This window comes from Diorhabda sublineata, chromosome 8 (genome assembly GCF_026230105.1).
Source record: "Diorhabda sublineata isolate icDioSubl1.1 chromosome 8, icDioSubl1.1, whole genome shotgun sequence".
Classification (NCBI taxonomy): Eukaryota; Metazoa; Arthropoda; class Insecta; order Coleoptera; family Chrysomelidae; genus Diorhabda; species Diorhabda sublineata.
Genome location: NC_079481.1, coordinates 12,191,660 through 12,197,921, shown reverse-complemented (window position 1 = coordinate 12,197,921; position 6,262 = coordinate 12,191,660). Strand labels below are relative to the sequence as shown.

Sequence of the window (6,262 nt, the reverse complement as noted above, 5' to 3'; positions counted from 1 at the left end):
CAACAGGTTTCAGTTCCGTTGGAATTTTCTGATCAGCATTTCCCCACACGGTAGCAATATAATGAGCTCTTAAAAAGTGTTGTTAGAGTTCTTTTTGGCAAGGTGGCATCATTGTAGTATCAATATTTTTTGAATTCAATATTGCGAAACATTCTTCTGTATTTTTAAAATAAAATTTTTTCATGAATAAAGAATAACGGGCTGAATCAACGGTCATTATACTCTTGCCCAGGGAATAAAGACAACAAACAAACTTTTGAACTTCGGCAAATACCTTCTCGCGGTCCATTTTCATATCAGCCATGTTAGCAAATGCGATTTGAAATGATTCTGACTTAGATAATAGAGAGTACGGTCTTTTTTCGCTTTTCTATAGAACAACGGATTATAATCACAGCCAGTAATAGCATGGAATGCCGGAAGTGTTTTACATACCTGTTCTTCTAATTCAGCATATAGGGTAAACGGTATAGTGATTGGCACTTTAAGAAAGATACCAACGTCTAAATACTGATAATTAACGTAATTGGCTGTTTAATCTGCATCTTATATACTCAGATAATTAAAAATAGTATAAATTCAATTAACAAGACGATGCAAAACGAGCCTAAAATTTTTAATTAATTCTTATTTTTTTTTCAGTACAATTGTTAATTAGCTATTTAAAGTCATAGGAACAAAAATAAAAAATAAATTATTTTTCGTCCTGGGAAAGTGTCACTTTCACTTTCATCCTTGAGAGGTAAAAATAAAAACAAATAAATCAAACTAAAAAATCGTCATTTATTAACTATTATTACTTTTTCTGTTACAAAAATAATGATTATTTTGTCACTTTTTATGGAAACCCGAAAAACATCGCACACACAACCCAACTTCGCACTTTTCGCAAATTGTTCTTATAACCGAACTACAATCCTTTCCTGCACATCCTCTCCTCTTCTTGCCTTCAGCCTTCAGCCTTCACCAAGGGACTTTGAGTCAGTTTTGTACCTTTTCAAATACGTTTGGCAAAGTTCTCTACGAAAGTTTAATTTCGTTATATTCCCTATTGATTTCCTGTACATTACCCAGGCATTATTTGTTGCTGCATCAATCATCCATGTAAATATTGGCCACCACCACTTTTTGCTCCTAATGGATATTCTCCATTTTGCCAAATCTTCATCTATGCGGTCAGTGCCTCCCATATGTTTATTGTACATATTTATACAATTAGGTTGTGTTACCGTAATATTTTTCTTATCTGTACCTCTTCACCTGTGATTGTGGTGTCGAGCCGTAAGCTGTCGAAGCAACGGTAACTACGGAGCTATCCATCCATTTATTGACGAATATTCCATCGGCCCATTCTAGCGAACTTTCTGAGTTTCCTCTTTTTGATTTTTTCATGAATTGATTTGTAGAAAGAGGACAGTCCTTTGGCAAGCGATTTTCCCTTATCGTCCCTGTTCCACTGTAGCCAACATCCTTCAGATGTTTTAATAAATTCATTTCCGTGAACAGATTATCGAAATAAAACTTGTAAGGCAGTTTTTTCTTTGCATCTTTGTTAATATGTCCATCATAGGACGAAGCTTCCACATCTTGTCTGTTGCCGATGCTCCTTTGCTGTTGTCAGCAATATGTAGATATTTCATTATTTGTATGAATCGATCCCTCCGCATCAGAGCCGGACTTAGAGTCATCGTGGCCCCCGGGCCAAAATACTTAAGGGGCCTATGTAAGGCGGGCGTTTTTACGTGAATTCTTACATCAAGTTGATTTTTCATTATAGTCAATTTATTCATTATTTCTAACTAAAAATAGAACAAAATTACGTTCATAGATTAAAAACATTTTTTTCTTATTTTGCTACACTCTTCAATAACACTAGTGCAGTCAATCGATTTCAGTAGCTCATTTTCAATACACAATACGCTATATTGATTTAGTTTTTTTTGAGTCATTGTGGTTCGGTGGTCATCTTTAATTAAGGAGAGCCTTGAAAACGATCTTTCCCCACTAGCATTTGATGGCATTATACTTAAAAATATTCGCATAGCGATCTCAACATTTGAAAAAATAGCAAATAGTTTTTCTTCATATATAAATTGATACATTTCACCAATGAAAAGTTTTTTGGTTGGTTCGAAAACATTTGCGTTTAGTAGATGGCATTTAAAATGAATAAATTCAGACTCTATATTGGCTGCATCGAAGTCCTTAGGGTAAAAAGTACATAGCTTTTCACAAGAGTTTGAAATCTGCAAATCACTCAACGTCAGAATTTCGGTGATGAAAGAAAATCTCTCAAAAAGTGCTTTATATTGAGCACTCCTTCGAGCTAATTCGGAAGATAGTTTGTCAACTGCAACTAAAAATACTTCGGTCCTGAATTTCTCTCTTGCTGTTAAAACAACAGCGTCAGTCGAATTTTGTACATATTAATTTTTAAGGTTTGGCTTTTTGGCGCGCTTATTGCTTTCTTTGTAAATAGTAGTAGAACAGCCTATCAGTTTCATCGCCTCTTTTTCATAATCTGCAAATTTTGAACGTGTGGTTTGGTTAAAGCTTGCAAGGATGTCAACAAATGCACAACCAGAGCGAGGTCTGCATCTTCCTTTTGTAAAAGCTTAGAGATTTTATTCATGCGGCTCAATACGTCATTCCAAAACACCGCCAGAAAAGCGATTTCAAACTCTTGCATTTTATTCATTAAACACAAAGCTTGATGTCGAGCATCTGCGTCTTGCTTCATATCGACACTCAAAAGTTCCAAAGCTTTTTGAATTTTGGAATAATTTTCTTTAATAGCTTGAGCCGCGTCGGCTCTCTCAGACCATCGGGTACCGCACAAAGCTTTTAGAACAAGAGTGACTCCCTGTGATGTGAAAATTTCCCAGCGGTATGGAGAAGCCGAAAGAAAAACATATAAACTTTGCATAGTGTTAAAAAATGAAATTATTAGCGCGTGACATGAAACGGAATTAGTTCCGACTAAAGTAAGGGAATGTCCCGAGCAACCTTCAAAAACCGCCTCTGGGCATACCTGTATAAATCTCGCTTGGAGGCCTTTATAGCAACCCGACATATTCGGCGCATTATCGTAAAATTGATCTCGACATTCAGCTAAACAAATGTCATAATGTTTCAAAAGAGATACTACTACATTAAATAAATACTCGCGAATTGAATAAATTTTTCAACTACTTTACCATTCAACACATAGCGCACAATGAAAGTCAATTGATCTGTTGACTTCTATCTGGGATGGAGTCAACAGAGATTGAATAATATTTTGCTAATTTTAGTTCAGATATTATTAACGAAAGTACTCTGTGTGCAAGAATTTCTATCAATTCATCGGCAATGGTACTTGAAAAATAACTAGTAACGCCTGACCCCACATTGCCATATTTTTTAATGTGGTCTTTCACCAAATTTATCGCTTTTACCACGCAACGGCAGCCCTCTTGATGTCAAATATATGATTACGCTTACACAAAACTCCAAAACATACCTCCAATATGCTCTCTCACTTTGAAACTGTATCGTTAATTCAGAATCTAAACAGTTAATTTTCTTTTGACGCTCCAAATAGACTACCATGCTTTTTCGGTGATCCAAACTGTTTTCATGCTCTTTCAACGATTCATGAACGTGCTTCCAATCGTTGAAACCTGATTTTGAGAAAGGCGAATCGCTCATAGAGAACAGGCGACAAGAAAAACAGTACACTCTTCCTCGATGCTGTGAAAATAATAACCACGCGCGATCAGCTTTTTCTCCATTTGGTAAATCGCGTTTAAAAGCAGTATGCGTCAAAAATCTCTTCTTCACTTGGTCATTTTCTTGGTACTCGCGCAACGAAGTATTAAATCCTTTTTCAATATTTTGACAAGGCCCTTTTTCAACCCAATAATTTATCATATTTTCATTGATGTCTCATAGTCCTGGATCACATTCATAGATAGTATTCGTACTATTTACATTGCTACTTGAGAACCAACATTTTCCAACTCTTCGTGCGTATTTACTCTTTCTACAATGCCTGTATTTTGCTCCGATTCAATTTTTTCATTAGCCACATTATCGGTAGTCACAGTTGCATTATTTTCAATGGCATTGTCACACAGAGAAACTACATTTTCACTGCTCGATATTTCGTGCGCGTCATTTGTAGAATTACCCTGAACATCCGAATCAACGATTTGTTGTGGAAAGAATGTATCTATTTTCGGCAATTTCGATTTCTGTACTTCAATTTGTTTAGCTTTTTTTCTTTTTACGGCTCCACTTTCATAAGTTCTTTTCATTTTTTTTTCTGACAGCCACCTTGAAAATATAAAATATATCTACACTAATGGCACTGTCTAAAATCGGAGTAAACTGTATTGGAATATAAAAATGTCCTCTCACCTGATATGTAACAGCAAAAAGAGCAGAACTCACACTCACAAGTTTAAACTCAAAAATATGATTCAATGACGTTGCACCTTGGCAATATCAACAAAAAGTATTAGAATTGAATCGTTTTTTGCTATTGCTATTGATGCGAGTAGAGCGCAGTAAAACAAAACACGATCACTTGTTCCGAGAATGCAGTGTTTCCTATGTTTCGCAATGTACGAGGTGATTTCAAGAAAGCCTAAAAAACAAGCGCTCGCGTACACTCGTGAATATGTAATAAAATATCTACAGCTCATCCGGGGGAAGCGTAGTTTATAACTCGTCGTTGTGATTTTAAAAAATAAATCAGCGATACCTTGCATTGCGCGCAACTTTCATTTTTTTAAATATGATTTTTCGGAACTTTTAAAATGATTGCGCATATGTTCAAAATATGTAAATATCAATCATATGGCTCTTCGCGAGGCCCCCCGCAGCGGGGGCCCCCGGCGTACGCCCGGGTTGGCCCATGCCTAAGTCCGGTTCTGCTCCGCATTGAGTTTGCCACCAATTCGTTATGCATGTCATCTTTCGTATCCCAGTAATATTTTTTCCCAGGCAAAACGTTATATCCCGAGAGAATCAAAATTGCTATTACTACCATATTTCTTCTTTTTTTATTTGAGGACTCGAAGAGTTTTTGAAAAGGTTTTATTTTTCCGACTCGAGCTGAATTATCTCATCATCAATAAATAATTCGAAAAAGTCTGCTGGTGTTAAGCCTTTGTACTCATCATAATTGAATTTTCCGAACGCATCGGTTGGTTGAGAAAAAAGTTCTCCTATCCATTTTCTTTTGCCTGTAGGAACGAAACCCATCACTGATTTATCAATTTAATCTTTTCTGCCCATCAGTCTGATTTCTGCATCTGCCGCTAATTGCCTGCCACCCAGATTGTCAAGCAATCCACCCTCATCTTCGTCCGCACTGTCTTCTTCTGAAAGAACATTTGGTTCTGGAGGAGTTATGAATATTGCCTCAACATCAGGTTCTTGTTCGTCATCTGACGGTGCAAGTAACATCTGCATTGCCTCCTCTACCGTTATTCCGACGAATTTCAAATTCTCTCTGCAACAGAGGAGATCAATGCGAGAAACTGAAAATAAACATGAATTAAACAAACAATGTGGCGTTATATGAAGGGGATTCTAAGGCAAATTTAGAAAAATTATTTACGACCGCCTTAGCTTGATTTATGAAATTGGATCAATACAAATCAAAAATTAGTTTTATTTCTATTGAACTATAAACCGACTACGATTTCGATGAAAATGATGCAATATTCAATTATATTGAGAGAAACTGATTAAAGAATATATGTATGAAAAAAAATTGTTTGTACAAGAGCATTTGAAAAAAAGTAGTGGCAAGGACGAACGTAACCGTGTGGTAACACACGAATTCCCGTTCTCATTACATCCGATGTAAATGTTGTAGAATGATTTTGTTTGTTTACACAATTACTTTAAGGTGTAATGAAAAGAAAAACACTGCACTAGAGTAAAAAATATTAGTTGAAAGTAGTAAAAATTGACTTACCCAAACTCCATAGTCATGTTGAAAAAAGGGAAGATTTCAATTTCCGATCACAAAAACACTTGTTACTCCACTGTTTCCACTTCTAAACTGACAATCTGGGGTTCAAGACACGGAAAATGAAGTAAGCAGCCGTTTTCAGGTATAATTAGAAAGGAGGGAGACAATAGAACAATGAGAGGAGCACCGTTACCATAGGGTCACGTTCGTCTCTATAGGGTTAATTAAATTAACGTCGACTATTTCTTCAAATTTTGACCGAGGTATCATAACTTCGTCTTCTTCTTTGGGCTC

General features: G+C 36.1%; 1 pseudogene; it reads right to left on the bottom strand.

Annotated features, from left to right (window-relative positions):
• Positions 1-1,050: 1,050 nt before the first annotated feature.
• On the bottom strand, positions 1,051-5,988 carry LOC130447919 (piggyBac transposable element-derived protein 2-like; annotated as a pseudogene).
• Positions 5,989-6,262: the final 274 nt, after the last annotated feature.